General features: G+C 45.6%; 1 protein-coding gene across 1 annotated transcript in view; it reads left to right on the forward strand.

Annotated features, from left to right (window-relative positions):
• Positions 1 to 8,875: 8,875 nt before the first annotated feature.
• Positions 8,876 to 17,298, forward strand: part of cacng7a (calcium channel, voltage-dependent, gamma subunit 7a) — a 46,857-nt gene continuing 38,434 nt past the window's right edge. The window contains exon 1 of the mRNA XM_030741208.1: positions 8,876 to 8,989. The gene's annotated coding sequence lies outside the window, so the exon portion shown is untranslated. The remainder of the gene's footprint in view (positions 8,990 to 17,298) is intronic.

Here is a 17,298-nt window from a genome sequence, read left to right on the forward strand (position 1 = left end):
CACACCGACTAAAAACTGTGACATTTTCAACACAGATACTTTGAAATTGTGAAGCTGCAGCTGTCTGCTGCATCTGTAGTTATTTTTTCCCTGTTCTGTGCAGCAGCAGAAGGCTGTTTGACTCAGGACCAGTTGGTCTGACTCGGGAATAACCAGTTAACTAGGCCATGTGCTCCCTCGCTATTACTATGTTTGTAATTATGAGTCATACATTAAACCATAAATGTCATGAGGTTCCTTAACCCTCTGCTGTTGTTCATATCAAGATGCTGAGATTCACTTCATATTTAATTGTGGTTGAATTATCCCTGCAATAATAATAATAAAAATAAGTTAAAAAATTTAAAGCATTTTGCAGTCATGGTAAAAAGAAAGTACACAAATTCAGTTCTAAGACTTTATTTATCCATCCTCTTATCCTGTTCAGGGTCATTGGAGCCTATCCCAGCTGTCATAGGGCGGGAGGCAGAGTACACCTGTACAGGTCGCCAGCCTGTCACAGGGCCAACACAGAGAGACAGACAACCATTCACAGTCACACCTGTGGGCAATTTAGAGTCACCAATTAACCTAACCCCAGTAACAGCATGTCTTTGGACTGTGGGAGGAAACCGGAGTACCCAGAGAAAACCCACACAAACTCCATGCAGAAAGACCCTGGCTAAGGTGGATTTGAACCCAGGACCTTCTTGCTGTGAGGTAGCAGTGCTAACCACCACACCACTGTGCTGCCTAACTTTATTTATCAGGACATAATAAAAAAAAAATATGGTCCTGAGCAGGTCTTAAAACTGGGGAAATACAACTTCAATTGAACTACAGAACACAACATATAACACTTTTTCATTATTTATTTAACAAAAATCAAGTCAAAATGCAGAAAAAAATGAGTAAATGCTCTCTGCTTCCACAGGAAATAAGAGAGGAAGTAGCACCCAGGTGCTCCTAATCAAATGCATGTGATTAACTGATCATCCTCAAGTGTGAGCACCTCTATAAAAGCTGACGTTTTGGTAGTTTGCTGGTCTGGAGCGTTCAGGTGTGTATAACACAATGGCAAGGTGGAATGACATCAGCAATGACCTTACAGAAGCAGCCCATCAGTATGAGAAGGGTAAAGCTGTTTCCAAACAACTGGAAGTCTGTCGTTCTACAGTGAGAAAGACGAGTTACAAGACAGTTGCTAGCCTTCCCAGGAGTGGACATCCCAGCAAGATGTCTGTGTAGATTCTCAGTTATCCAGGTCATAGTAGTCTCTGGAGCTTGAAAAAGGCGACTGGACTTCTTTTTGTTTCTTGAAGACGTTTCACCTCTCATCCGAAAGGCTTCTTCAGTTCTCAACCAAATGGTGGAGAGACCCAGGTATTTAAACCCCTGTGGGCGTAGTCCCCTGGAGGTGGTTATGACCCTCTATTGATCATGTGCTTGAACACATGTGCCCAGGTGTGAAGGGGGCGTGGGTCATATTTAATCAGTGGTTTCAGTTGAAACCAATTTAGGACTCCGCTCCATTGTTTCCTGTGGCCTATTGAGGTCACTGGAACAAAGGTGTGAATGGGGGTTGAGACGTCTGGGAAGGGAGCTCAGGACAGCACTGTAAGCGGGGGAAAGTTGGTGACGTAATCCACCTCCTCTGTTCAATGATGGTTGTTCACAGTGGACATAGATGGCTTCTTTCACTCCTCTTTCAAACCATCTGTTTTCTGTCTTCAAGAAACAAAAAGAAGTCCAGTCGCCTTTTTCAAGCTCCAGAGACGACATCCCAGCAAATTCACCCCAAAGTGACGCCGTGCAACACTCCCCCAGGAGCTCCAGCTCAGGCTCTACAGGCTTCAGTTAGCATGTTCTGTTAGCATGTTCAAAAGTTCATGATAGTAAAAAGCACATTTAGAAAAAAGACTGAATAAACATGGCTTGTTTGGAAAGCTGGCAAGAGAAAGCCTCTTCTCTGAAAGAAGAACAGAGCAGCACAGCTTAGATTTGCAGTGTTACATGTGAGCAAGCCACAAAACTTCTGGAACAGCGTCCTTCAGACGGGTGAGACGAAAGCAGACATGTTTGTCCAGAATGCACAGCAGTCTTATTCACTCAGCTTTATTACTTTTTAAACTGTGTTGTAGAGATTTGTGTTAAAAGATACTTTATCATTCAAAAGGGACATGTGAACATATGAACAGACAGGTATAATTAGCTAAACCTTGAAATGAGTTCAAATTTTAATGATTTCTTAGCCTTAAAAATATAAATAAATTAGCAATCAACATCTAACAGCATGTCATCAGCATAGTAGTGAACATCAGTATTGTGTTTTCTAAAAGAGAACTAGCCACAACGTATAATTAAGAGGAAATGAGCCATCTATCCATCCATCCTTCCATCCATTTTCTTCCGCTTATCCGGGGCCGGGTCGCGGGGGCAGAAGCCTAAGCAGAGAAGCCCAAGCTTCCCTCTCCCCAGCCACCTCCTCCAGCTCATCCGGAGGGACCCCAAGGCGTTCCCAGGCCAGCCGAGATACATAATCTCTCCAGCGTGTCCTGGGTCTACCACGGGGCCTCTTCCCGGTGGGACATGCCCGGAACACCTCACCCAGGAGGCGGCCAGGAGGCAACCTAATCAGATGCCCGAGCCACCTCAACTGGCTCCTTTCGATGTGGAGGAGCAGCGGCTCTACTCTGAGTCCCTCCCGGATGGCCGCACTCCTCACCTTATCTCTAAGGGAGAGGCCAGCCACCCTTCGAAGGAAACTCATTTCTGCCGCTTGTATTCGCGATCTTATTCTTTCGGTCACTACCCAAAGCTCGTGACCATAGGTGAGGGTAGGAACGTAGATCGACCGGTAAATCGAGAGCTTCGCTTTTACGCTAAGCTCCCTCTTCACCACGACGGACCGGTGCAGCGTCCGCATCACTGCAGAAGCAGCCCCGATCCGCCTGTCGATCTCCCGTTCCCTTCGCCCATCACTCGTGAACAAGACCCCGAGATACTTAAACTCCTCCACTTGAGGCAAGAACTCGTTCCTGAGCCGGAGATGGCACTCCACCCTTTTCCGGCTGAGGACCATGGCCTCAGACTTAGAGGTGCTGATTCTCATGCCAGCCGCTTCACACTCGGCTGCGAACCGTTCCACTGCGAGCTGGAGGCCCCCCCCTGATGAAGCCAACAGAACCGCATCATCTGCAAAAAGCAGAGATGAGACTCTGAGTCCAACAAGGAAGAAGCCTTCCGCCACCTGGCTACGCCTAGAAATTCTGTCCATAAAAATTATGAACAGAATCGGTGACAAAGGGCAGCCCTGACGGAGTCCAACACCCACAGGAAACAAATCCGACTTATTACCGGCTATACGGACCAAGCTCTCACTGTGGTTGTACAGGGACTGAATGGCCCGCAACAATGGGCCAGACACCCCATACTCCCGCAGAACCTCCCAAAGAACACCCCGAGGAACACGGTCGAATGCCTTCTCCAAGTCCACAAAGCACATGTAGACTGGTTGGGCAAACTCCCACGCACACTCGAATATCCTTGAGAGGATAAAGAGCTGGTCCAGCGTTCCACGACCAGGACGAAAACCGCATTGTTCCTCCTGAATCCGAGGTTCGACTAACGGACGCACCCTCCTTTCCAGCACCCTGGCATAGACCTTACCGGGGAGGCTGAGGAGTGTGATCCCCCGAAAGTTGGAGCACACCCTCCGGTCTCCCTTCTTAAAGATGGGGACCACCACCCCGGTCTGCCAATCCAATGGCACTGCCCCAGATCTCCACGCGATGTTGCAGAGGCGTGTCAACCAAGACAGCCCTACAACATCCAGAGCCTTCAGGAACTCAGGGCGAATCTCGTCCACCCCAGGGGCTCTGCCACCAAGGAGTTGTTTAACTACCTCAGTGACCTCACCCCCAGTGATGGTCAAGTCATCCCCCTCATCCCCAGACTCTGCTTCCACTACAGAAGGCGTGTCAGTGGGATTCAGAAGATCCTCGAAGTATTCCTTCCACCGTCCGACTATAGCCTCAGTTGAAGTCAGCAGCACCCCCCCCGCACTATAAACAGTGTGAGTGAAGCACTGCTTTCCCCTCCTGAGTCGCCTGACGGTTTGCCAGAATCGCTTCGATGCCGTCCGAAAGTCTTTTTCCATAGCCTCACCAAACTCCTCCCACACCCGAGTTTTTGCTTTGGCCACTACCCGAGCTGCATTCCGCTTGGCCTGTCGATACCTGTCAGCTGCCTCCGGAGTCCCACAGGCTAACCAAGCCCGATAGGACTCTTTCTTCAGCTTGATGGCTCCCTTCACCTCCGGTGACCACCATCTGGTTCGGGGGTTACCACCACGACAGGCACCAACCACCTTGCAGCCACAGCTCTGAGCAGCAGCCTCAACAATGGAGGTGCGGAACATGGTCCATTCAGACTCAATGTCCTCAGCCTCCCTCGGAATGCTGTCGAAGTTCTGCCGGAGGTGGGAGTTGAAGATCTCCCGGACTGGGGCTTCTGCCAGGCGTTCCCAGCGCACCCTCACAATACGTTTAGGTGTGCCAGGTCTGTCCAGCATCTTCCCCCGCCACCTGATCCAACTCACCACCAGGTGGTGATCAGTTGACAGCTCAGCTCCTCTCTTCACCCGAGTGTCCAGAACATACGGCCGCAGATCTGATGATACGATTACAAAATCGATCATCGACCTGCGACCTAGGGTGTCCTGGTGCCATGTGCACTTATGGACATCCTTGTGTTCGAACACGGTGTTTGTTATGGACAAACTGTGGTTTGCACAGAAGTCCAATAACAAAACACCATTCGGGTTCAGATCGGGCAGGCCGTTCCTCCCAATCACGCCCCTCCAGGTCTCACTGTCATTGCCCACGTGAGCGTTGAAGTCTCCCAGCAAGACTATGGAGTCACCAGATGGAGCACTCTCCAGCACCCCACCCAGCAACTCCAAAAAGGGTGGGTACCCTGAACTGTCATTCGGCGCATAAGCGCAAACAACAGTCAGGACCCGTTCCCCAGCCCGAAGGCGCAGGGAAACTACCCTCTCGTCCACCGGTGAAAACTCCGACGTACAGGCAGCAAGCCGGGGGGATACAAGAATACCCACCCCAGCTCGCCGCCTCTCACCGAGGGCAACTCCAGACTGGAACAGAGTCCAGCCCTTCTCCAGGAGACTGGTTCCAGAGCCCAGGCCATGCGTTGAGGTGAGCCCAACTATGTCTAGCTGGTATCTCTCAACCTCACGCACTAGCTCAGGCTCCTTCCCCACCAGAGAGGTGACATTCCATGTCCCAACAGCCAGTTTCGATAGCCGGGGATCGGTCCGCCAGGGCCTCCGCCCTCGGCCACCGCCCGACACACATTGCACCCGACCCCTACGACACCTCCTGCGGGTGGTGGGCCTGCAGGAGGTGTCTATCTATCTATCTATCTATCTATCTATCTGAAACAAAATACTGAAATGGTTTTCACTCCAGCTCACAAAGCCTGTCAGATCTGAATATGAAGTTCAGTTTTGCCATGGGAATGGAACTAATGGAAGCAGGCTGGTTTTCCTGTGAAGCCTGAAGTTTCAGGAGAGAGCCCCTCTGAAGTGGACATGGTCCTTGTTTTTATTTTTAATGACTAATGTGAAATGTGTCTGAATGTAGGCTGTAAAAATCGGTGTGTGGTGAATAATGTTATTACCATATACGCCACACAGAGCATGTCAGGTCACATCAGCTCATGTTCTTGAAACAATAATGATGATAAATAGACTGACACGTGCACATCTATAACAATGATTTGTCCTCATGGTATTTGCCACTTCAGCTTCACTTCATCATGAAGTCCCCATTTTCATCTAAGTTGCATTAATTCTACAGAAAACATCATTTCATCATCACTCTAATGCTCTCACTGCTGTATTTATCAACAGCTCAACAATATCAAAAAAATATATTCATGGTCACATGTGGAGTTTTCCTTTTTCAGCTGAAGTGAACGTTTCAATATTTATTTAAAATAAATTTAAGTTCTGATTTTTTTTTTCTCTTCTTAATTACATGGTACAGGGTCAAAAATAAGGAAACCAACAAATCTGAGAATCATTAGTTTGATTAGTGTTACACTAGGTGAAGGTTTTGTTATGTTCAAGTGATTCCAGAAAATGCATACATTTTATATTTGCATTGAAGTGACAGTCAAATAATTCTTTCTGCTTCATGAGTTTTAGCCCAGGATGTTGCTTATATTGGGGTACAAATAGTGACCACCTCTGTGAGAGTGGTTGGTGTTAGCAGGAGAGATGAATTCCTTTGTTTCCCACATGTGCCCATACATTTATACACACACACACACACACACACACACACACACAATGAGTCACAGATCAACACAGTACTGTATCTGTCTGCGGGTCGCCAGGAGCTGACGGGGCCAGTCAGCCATGAAAGAGGCAATGGAGGCATAACATGCACATTGACCACCGCACAATATCATATGCAAGTGCACATACACATGCACACTATTAATTTTTCATGACATGCTCTCTCTCTTTCTCCCCTGAAACATTTCCTAACCATGAGTTTTAGCTTCCTAAAACCCTAATGCTGCTTTTCCATAAGTACCTACTCAGCCTGACTCGACTGAACCCGGCTCGGTTTTTAGGATTTTTCATTAGGTGCTAGTACCTGGTACCAGGTACCTTTTTACTACCTACTCAGCCGGTGTTCCAAGTATGCTGAGTCAATCTGAAAATGTGACGTCAACAGAATGCATGCCACTGATTGGCTATTAGCTAACTGAGCGACCATTTGTGGTTGATTTCACCCAGCAACAGGTCGCCAACTGATTAGAGAATACTCATTTTTCCCTTGCCTGGTTGCCAGGGGGTCACCAGCTGGTCTCTAGGCCTTAACCAGAAGTGCTGTCAGGGCTCAGTCCTTTTCAGTCTTTTGCTGTCTGATTTAATCACTTCAATGAAAACTAGAAAAGGAAATGCTGAAAAATGGAACCTTTAAATCAAAAGTCTTCCTAATATTGTGTTTAGGATTTTACTTTGCTGATAGCAATACTAGACTATTTTGCAATTAGTGCACTTGGAATGTCTCCAACTTTATTACCACTCTCCCTCCCTTTTATCCTCATCCGTCATTTTCTCTTCCTTTAGAGCACAGCAGGCCGAGCAGCAGTTATTTTGATGGCGTTTCAATAACAGTTTCTTGTCAGTGTGAAATACACTTGTAAGTAAATTTTAATTCCCTTCAATCTTTGATGATGCAGTTATTATTGATTATAATTTTATTCTTTTTAGCCATTAATGAAATTATTTAAAGTAACCAAGCAGCAACCTTTGGGGCTGAAAAATAAAGCCAAAGAAGAAGTGCCATTTATGGATGACACCAGAGTCCGATGTTAAAATCCCGAACTTCAGAGCAGAAATGAACATGTTCATAGCCTGGTTCAAAAACCAGTTTTGCTCTCTGTAGCGAATCCCCTCCTTTCTGACAGCTGCATGGAGTGGAACTTCTTGCATGATTTACCCATCTAGATTTTATTAAGTTCAAAGATTTTTAATATCAGAAGTGTGGTCACTTTGACCAGTGGGTGCTGACACAGTCAAATACAGCCACTAACTGTCTGCAATGTTTCACCTCAGCACAGTAATTGTGTTCAAGTGACTGAACCGGACCTCTCAGTTGTGTTTGTGGTGTATTTTAATACAGTTATCTGGCAGCTAATCTTGGCTTACTGTGAGCTCAGTTATATTAGCGGAACATCTAAGAAATCTGTGTTATTCCCTTTCACTGCTATGCCGATGACACTGCAATTTTGGTGAGGGACATTATTTATTTGCATGTTAGTTAGGACTAATTAGCAGGTACCTGCTAATTTTGCAAACCACATTAACAAGCTGGCAACTTAGCACTCTGCCTTCTCAAATATGGGCACTTTTCATGCCAAAAACCTAAGGCAGCCATGAAACTAAGCCTGAGACTTTGGAATGGCAGCTATGCCCATCACAATGCAATAAAACCCCCTATTTAGACCTTATATTGTCTCACTCCTTCATAAATGAATTCAAGTCTAAAAAACTGAACTTAATCTGATGACAGTGAGTTCAAAGCTGAACTACATGGACATTTTGAGATGTTTTGGTGGTTTATTAATTATGCAATGCAAATTAGCTGCACCTTTAAGTGAGTCGTGATAATTTCTTCACAATGATTAGTTCTTGTTATTTTGTATCCACCTATCTTTGAGGATTAATGGCCACTGTTCTCTTATTTTAATATCAGATTTCTTTTAAGCATTTATTTCTTCTTAAGCGGTCATGTTTTTATGACTCAGCCAACTTTAGGTTTTCTAAGTCTATGACCTTTGTTTTGACTTTTCTGACTTCATAAAGACATAAAACTGTTCCAGAACAAACCATGCAGGTTCCATGTGCCATCATTTTCTTTTGTTATTATGAAGAAAGTATTAATGCACACCCATAATACTAGAACACAGTATGCTTGGGTGTTTTGTTCGTTAATGAACGCTAATTGTTGGTGTGTGTTTGAATCTGTCATGTTGTCAGTGTACATAATGTGTCCTCAATTCCAGCCAGTGCGCTCTTATGCCATGGTCCCTTCGTGCGTGTGCGCGTGAGCCGCATTCTCCCTCCAGCCTACCTCCCTGTAACCCCACCACCACCCTTCCCTTTCACACACACGCGCGCGAGCGCGCACACACACACTCACCGGTCCCACCTCCCTATAGCCAAACTACAGTGAAGCCAATTCAAGCGATTCTCCGCAGTGCTGAAGAGCAGAGTGAACTAAAGACGGAGAAGAAGGGGAGGAGTGAGAAAGGGAGAAGAGAGGAGAAGAGGGGAGATTCGGGGAGAGCGTGTGTGACTGAGAGCAGTGCAGAGACAGAGATAAGGGGGGAAACTGCACATTTGGTACCCAGGCTTCCCAGTGCGCACAGATCCCGGCTGCACCGTCCGACCAGCTCTCAGCTCTGCAGGGTGAGTAGCTTTAGCTTCTGCTGCCTTTTTAAACCGCGCCTTCCTTTCATTTATGTATCTCTCTTTTCTTTCACACCACTCAAACCACCTCGTTTCCGCATCTGTTTCAAAGCCGTTCACACTCTTTGGGCTTGCCTCAGCGAGCCCCGCGTCTTTGGCGCTAACTTTAGTTTCGGCTACATGGATGAGAAATCATGTTCATGCTTATGACTGTCTTGGCAAAACGTTTTTCCTGTCTTCTAAAAAAGCCGTGGATGTTGCATAAGAGTAATCTTTCTGCTCACCTCAGGATGAGGAGGGAAGATGTGCGCTGTTCTGCTGACAGCTGCTGATGAGTGTGTGCACGGCTGATTCCTCGCCTGTTAGTGGAGGAATGTACTGTACCGTGATTAGCGTGGTGCATTTAGAAGGAGCGCGCCGTGAAATTGTACAGTCTGAATACAGTCACGGTAAACCCGCTCGGTTCCCACCGGCGCGTGGAGGAGGGGGGGCACAGTGTGTGAGGATGATGCGATCGTGTGACTGTGTGTGTGTGTCACGGGGGGAGGGACGTGTGTACACATTTGTGTGTGTGTGTGTGCGTGTGTGTGCTCTAAAAAACTCTTGGCTGCTTGTTGGGGAAACCATCCCGTGATTCTGATCCAGCAGACTGCAGCACTCCGTACTGGCTCTCTCTCTCTCTCCTTATGTACTTATGATAACGCATGTGTGTCGTTATGAAGGGAACGGGTGAAAAAACCAACAGGAGCGAGAGAACCGAGAAAGCTCCCTGTTTATCATCTGAAATCCTCGTCTGCATTTTGGTCATCAACGCTGTGCAGATTTGCAGAAATGTCCTTTTAATGATGACTTTTAATTTGAGTCTACTTTTAAAGATGTAAAAAGGCGAATTTGTAGATATACTGGCACTAATCCCTACAACATGAATTATTCAGCTTCTTGGTGATTTGGCACAGAGTTTGTATCAGCTCTTTCGATGCGTTTGTTTTACATTATGCAGGATGTGAAGTAGTGATGGAAAATTCCATGGCTACAATTTGCATGCACTCAAACCACAAAACATTCAAGATGGCAATTGTTGGTGTTTTTAGGTACCTTATGGTGATATTCTAATACAGTGTGACTTTCCAATATTAGCTTTAAAGCGGGTGTAATTTTAGTTTTTTATTAAAACTCAGACCCTGATGTGAACCATACAACCTGAAATCTGCATCATTCCCAATTAAAGAAAATTAATATTTCTTTGTGAGATCTATATGTCTTCCCATACTAAAGTTAGTGGTCCTCCATGTGAACAAACCTCCTTCTCCTCAGGGGAGATGACCCCTGCTGGTCCCCATCTATGGGACTGATTACCCGTAACATCTTCTCTGCAAGTTGAGGCAAAGCACAATCAATCTCGTGGTTTCTGCTTCAGATCCCAGAACCTTCAGGAACTCAGAAAGGCTTCAGTTTCAACATCAACAACTGTAATCAAAGCAAGTCTGTCACCGTGTGCAGTCGGCCCCAGGAACTCACTTTGTGTTAGTGTGATAAAGTTCATTTGTGTAGCACCGATCACAACCAGTGATACAAAGATACAAAAAGATGAATACAAATAAAAGATAAATAAACAACAAACTTTCACACAGTGGTTAGCACTGCCGCCTCACAGCATGAAGGTCCTGGGTTTGAATCCACCGTCTGGCCCGGGCCTCTCTGTGTGGAGTTTGCATGTTCTCCCCGTGTCTGTGTGGGTTTCTGCGGGTTCCTCCCACAGTCCAAAGACATGCAGTTAGTGGGGTTAGGCTAACTGCTGATTCCAAATTGCCCATAGGTGTGAATGGTTGTCTCTCTGTGACCTGTCCAGGGTTACCCTGCCTCTCCCCCTATGACAGCTGGAATACACTCCAGCCCACCCCCACCCAGCCCACAACCCTGATTAGGATAAGCAGAAGAAAATGGATGGATGGACTTCAAGGATAAATAATGAAACCATGTGATGCATCATTGTAAAATGGAGCCAAGCAAGACTCAATTGTAATAAAATACAGTGCAACTCTATAGTTAATGAATAAAGATAATACAACAAAACCAGTTTTTTTAAAGAAAAGATGTAACAAATTTAATAATAAAGCCCTTATAAACCTGAGCCCTAGCAGCAAATACTCAGTCTCCTTTAGTTTTTAAGTGTGAGGTGGGAACAGTTAGCAGGTTCCTGCAGCGCTCACAGAGAACAATGAAAGAATTTCTGAGTTTGACAGATTACTCTGAGTGACAGAGGCCGAGGCTCGATCTTTACCACAGTAAAGGTGGGCACCAAAGATTACATATCTTTTTTTAAAATCTTTAATCTTTTTTAGATTAGTATCTGACCACTTATGTCAAAGGTACACCTCCTGTACCTGAGGTGTGGCTTGGAATATGGTCCACAAAGGAAATTTCTGACACAACAAGCTGCACAGAGAGGAGGCCGGAGCTCCAGCAGCACTTGTGGCATGAAGAACGACTTCATGACTTGGGCAGAAATAAAGTTGTTCCTCATGTTGCTGGGGCTTCAGCCTCTTTGGTTAGTGCACAGAAATATGTTTTTGCAGAATATTGTGACGTCACTGTAAAGTTGGCATTTAACTGCTTGGATATAAAATATTCCAATTTTATCCAGTTAGACCTTTGTGTGGAAAAATGAAACTGACAGATGGACAATACAAAAACATAAAAAAATAGAACTGAACAGAATGCCTTTGTCAATATACAGGATGTACAATAAAAATAAAAATATAATAATCCAATATAATCTAAAAATATACAGAAAATAAAATGTATAAAAATATATACAGAAAGTAAAATGTATTAAAAATACAGAAAATAGAATGTATATAAAATATATACATTGTAAAAAAAATAAAATAAGTGTAAACATATAATAATGAAGATGGTGAGTATTGCACTTGGTGAATGAATATTGGATATTACACAACAAATACACACCAACAATATATTTGTTCTGGCTTTGTTGCACCTGTAGCTCCTGCCAGAAGGCAGCAGGTCAGAGGTCAAAGCCAGGGTGGGAGCTGTCCTTTCTTTGTGCTGTCTTGACTACCCTCTGAAGCCTGACCCTGTCTGCCTCAGTGCAGCTGCCGTACCATACTGTGATACAGTACGTCAGCAGGCTCTCAATGGATGAGCGGTAGAGGGTCAGCAGCAGGTTTGAGTCCAAGTTGTTCTTCCTGAGGACCCTCAGGAAGTGAAGTCACTGCTGAGCCTTCTTGATAACAGGTGTGATGTTATCTGACCAAGAGAGCTCAGCAGAGATGAGGACACCGAGAAACCTGAAGGTGTGGACCCTCTCCACACGCTCGCCGTTGATGTAGAGGGGGGCTGGGTCAGTGTTGTGCTTCCTGAAGTCGATGATGATCTCTTTGGTTTTCATGGTGTTCAGTACCAGGTTGTTCTCTGAGCACCAGGCTGTCATTCAGGACCTCCTCTCTGTAAGCTGCCTCATCTCCCTTTGAGATGAGTCCGACCACTGTGGTGTCGTCAGCAAATTTGACGATGAGGTTGTTATTGTGGGCCGGACTGCAGTCATGGGTGTAGAGGCAGTACAGGAGGGGGCTCAGCACACAGCCCTGTGGGGAGCCAGTGTTCAGTGTGCGGGTGGGGGAGAGATGGGGGCCAAGTCTCATAGTCTGGGGCCGGTTGGTTAAGAAGTCCTTGATCCAGGAACATGTGAGAGGGGGGAGGCCCAGGGAGTGCAGTTTGGTGGTGAGAATGTCCGGGATGATTGTGTTGAACGCTGAGCTGTAATCCACAAAGAGCATGCGAGCGTAGCTCTGCTGCTGCTCCAAGTGGCTCAACACAGAGTGGAGAGCTACAGCGATGGCGTCCTCTGTGGATCTGTTTGCACAATATGCAAACTGATGGGTGTCCAAAGTGGGGGGTGGTGGTGGTGGGGTGGTCTTTGATATGCTGGAGAACCAGCCTCTCAAAGCACTTCATAATTAGCGGTATGAGGGCCACAGGGCGGTAATCATTTAGGCTGGTGACAGATGACCTTTTGGGCACGGGGATGATTGTGGCTATTTTCAGGAAGCAGGGGGTGACTGCTTGGGCCAGGGAGAGGTTGAAAATCCTGGTGAGCTGGTGGGCACACGCTCTGATCACCTTGCCAGGTACTCTGTCTGGTCCAGCAGCCTTCCTGGGGTTCACTGCCAGGAGCACGCGCCGTACCTCATGCTCCTGGACAGTGAGTGGGGTGGAGCTGGAGCCCAGTGGGGGGAGCAGGGCCAGAGCAGATAGGGGGGTCCTGAGGTGTCTCAGGACCCCCCTATCTGCTCCTGGAAAGTGAGTGGGGTGGAGCTGGAGCCCAGTGGGGGGAGCAGGGCCAGAGCAGATAGGGGGGTCCTGAGGTGTCTCAGGCCCCGTTTACACGACACCATTTCAAAATGAAAACAGTGTTGTTTTGATGTGTTTCGCCCATCCGTTTACACGACAACTGAGTGAAAACGATGTGTTTTGGAAATGGGGTCCAGAGTGGAGCGTTTCAGAAAGGCACCGGCTTGTGTTCTCGTGTAAACGCTTGAAACCGGGGTGATTTGAAAACGGGTGACTCGCACATGCGCACTATGGTTGCGACGGCCACAGTTTTCTGCGCACGTGCAAATTGATAAACAGTACTCGCGGATTCACGAGTGCTTCTTGTGCTTTTCTTGTGTTTTTACCGTTTTGTAATTCAGCGTTGTGTGCAGCAGCGATCCAACCTCATCGTCAGTCCACACAAAACCTCTCACATTGGCCATTTTGTAAGTAATGAACAATTTGCCGTGCTTCCTACTGTGTCAGTCCACGCATGTGCGTCTTGCGTAAACAAGCTTTGCAAAGAGAAAACCAACGCCAACGTGGGGCCTGGCATGGGAACTACATCATTTTCATCGTTTCACGTGTCATCGTGTAAACGCAGCTCGTTTCTGAAACGCTATCGTGTAAACGGAAGGTCAAAGCGAGCAAAGAAACAGTTAAGTTCCTCTGCTAGTGACACACTCAGGTCTCCTGCAGTCACATCACAGCCTCTGAAGTTTGTGATGTTCTGAATGCCCTGCCACACCTCCCGTGTGTTATTGCTGGACAGATGGGACTCTATTCTCCTCCTGTAGTACGTCTTGGCTTTTTTAATTCCTCTTTTCAGGTTAGCTCGAGCAGCACTGTACAGAGCTCTGTCGCCTGACCTGAAGGCAGCATCACGGGTTTTGAGGAGTGAACGGACCTGGCTGTTCATCCAGGGTTTCTGGTTAGGGAAAACCCGGATGTTTTTGCTGACAGTCACATTTCCGATACAGAACTTAATGTAGTCCAGTACCGTCCCTGTGAATGTTTCCAGGTCCTCGTGTTCGAATAAGTCCCAGTCTGTGTATGCAAAGCAGTCCTGTAGGTCGGAGAGTGCGTTTTCAGGCCAGGTTGTAATGGTTTTTACAGTAGGCCTGGCTCTCCCTCTGAGGGGGGTGTATGCTGGGGTGAGCAGCAGGGAAAGATGGTCGGACTGGCCGAGGTGGGGGAGGGGTTTGGCTCTGTAAGCGTGCTTAATGTTGGAGTAAACATGGTCAAGAGTGTTCTCCCCTCTTGTAGAACATTTGACATGTTGGTGGAATTTCGGGAGTACAGTCTTTAAGTTGGCCTTGTTAAAGTCTCCCGTGATAATAAGAACACCATCAGGGTGGACCCGCTGCTGTTCGTTAATGGTGTTCAGCAGGAGAGAGAGCTCCATGCTAACGTTAGCATCATATACACAGCTGTGACGATCACTACTGTTAGCTCTATAGGCAGAAAAAAAAGACCAACATCTTACAGACATGTACTCGAGGTCTGGGGAACAATGTTTGTCTATGATTGTTCTGTTGTTACACCAGTCCTCATGCACTTAAGTACAGAGACCCCCTCCCCTGCTCTTACCGGAGTCCGTAAAAAACTACAATGATGAGTTAATAACAAAAATGGACACCAAAAGAAGAAGGGCACTTTTACAATCATTAAATGTGTTCGAAAGAAAATGTTTCAGCCATTTAAAGCTGGGTTTCTGTGTCATTCCCTGACAATCAAATACCAAACTGTTCTTTAATTATTGCAGCTGTAACAACATTCAAACAATCCTGCAAAGCAACAAGAGGGAACACTGAGCAGCTCTGATCCAAACAAACACAGCCCTGTACAGCAGGTAAGATGGTCAGGTGTGACAGACACCTGTTAGCCTCTGCACATGTTTATAGACCTGTGAACGTGGTTGTATGAGACATGAGGTGCTGTATCATTCTCATCAGTGGGCGTGCTGCTCTCTGAGGTGAGGGGAAATGAATCATACTTTAACTTCAGTTGTTTAAACAGCTGATTGATGGTATGAGTCACTGACAGTGGCGGGGTCAGTGCTTCGTCTCCAGCTGGGGTTACTCAAGGTACCGTAGAGTGCTTCAGATACATTTATTCAGCAGGGCAATAACAGCACACCACTACCCTCACTGGAAGACCCACAACCCCAAAAGCTACAAGATAAATTAAAATTGTACCTATATGACCAAAAAATCATAAAAACAAGTCCAACCTTTTAAAGTTGGCACTGACTCATCACTGAACATTAGTAAAATGAAAAATTTAATGTTAATGAAAAAAAGGTTAAATATTAAATATCTCTGTATTATTGTAGGGTCTTTACCCACAATACAAAGCGCTTTGAGGCGACTATTTGTTGTGTTTTGGCGCTATATAAATAAAATTAAATTGAATTGAATTTTAATTTTAGCAGCAGCCGGTGACAGTAGTTGGGTATCAACAAACTTTAAAGTTAATAATGAAATAATAGTTTTAGCTTTAAAAAAAATGAAAATATGACATTGTCAAAGGTGCTTTCAAGACAGAAAATAATAAATCTGGGTTGAAATATTGTAACCCGGGGGCTTAAAAGAAGATCGAAAGCTACAGATCAGAAACCAACATCACCAACATGACAATATATAATAAAGTGCCAATGACAGAAACTGAAACTTTAAGAAGACCATAGAAAAGCTGTATTGATGAAAACAGGAGAACAGCGTGAGAGCCGGCTCATCGTTGGAGGCTTGCAAAGAGTATTTTGCAGTAACCAGAAACCAGAGTGAGACATTTTTTATCCAGAGTTGATGCTCTGTCTGTTAGAAACACGTCTCTTTTTGTAACTAGACTGAACTGACAGTCTAATGAATGATACAAATGACACACAGCCTCTTAGAAAAGGAGGGTGGGGTGGATGGCTGTCAGAAACTGGAGATCCAACCTCTGATCAGTTTGAGTCATTCATTTCTTTTGTTTTTATTACAAATTCAAGCCTTCAGCAAGAGTTGTTTTTAACAACTTTTCCAACAATAACACAGGAAAATGCATCAAAAGCAAATCAGCCATTTTGCTGTTAGTTTGAAGGGTGGCTAAAGTTAGCTTTAAGGTGTACCTGAGACAAACTAGTTCATATTTTCTAGTGACAAAGACGCGGGACATCAATTTGATTGTCAAGTGTATGAATGTTTCCAGAAGCTTTTATTTAAGTTAGAGCTTACAAACCATAAACCTCAGATAGCTGCATACAGACACACATGAGCTCGTGCATATAAAAGCAACACATCAACACAGTTGTGATTGTGATAGTTGTGATACTAACATTAACTCTGCCATCACAAAGTCACGGTTTTTAGTGGACATGGAAGACATGAGCTCACACAGCACCCTGTTCCTATTCCAGCAAAGCACTTAAAGATTAAACATCCGGACCGTCAGCTGCAGTGTGACATTGTACTGTAAGCTTGCTTTCTTTAATGCATGATTTAGTGAACAAATGATTGGATGTGGCATCTCTAATCTAAAAGACGTAAGCCAAAATAAAAGCACCATCATATCAAAAAAGCCACTAGCAAAATAAAGGCTCAGGGGAAGTAACATGGACCTTCATAAAAGTCAATCACAATAACCTGCTTCAGGCTGTCTTTTTGATTTCTCTAACAGCTGGGATCGTGTCCTCGCTCCTCATCATCCCACAAATGTGGATAGGGAGCACTTCCATACACTTTCTTAAAAATGTGTGGAAAGAAGTAAAGAAGAGAGCTTGGTAAAAAAGGTCCCCCCCAAATATTTTCAGTGTTTGAATCAGATGAGGTCAGTTCCTCTTCAGGCCAGTCACAGCCCAGTGTGACCGCAAACCCAAAGTGTGCGATATTCCCACTGAAGGTGTATAAAACTGTGTCTGACTGCATGTGGAGGGATTCTCTTTAGGCTTCTGTGAATGCAGCCCTGCACAGACATGTAGGATGTGCCACACT

Source organism: Archocentrus centrarchus, chromosome 11 (genome assembly GCF_007364275.1).
Source record: "Archocentrus centrarchus isolate MPI-CPG fArcCen1 chromosome 11, fArcCen1, whole genome shotgun sequence".
NCBI classification, from domain to species: domain Eukaryota; kingdom Metazoa; phylum Chordata; class Actinopteri; order Cichliformes; family Cichlidae; genus Archocentrus; species Archocentrus centrarchus.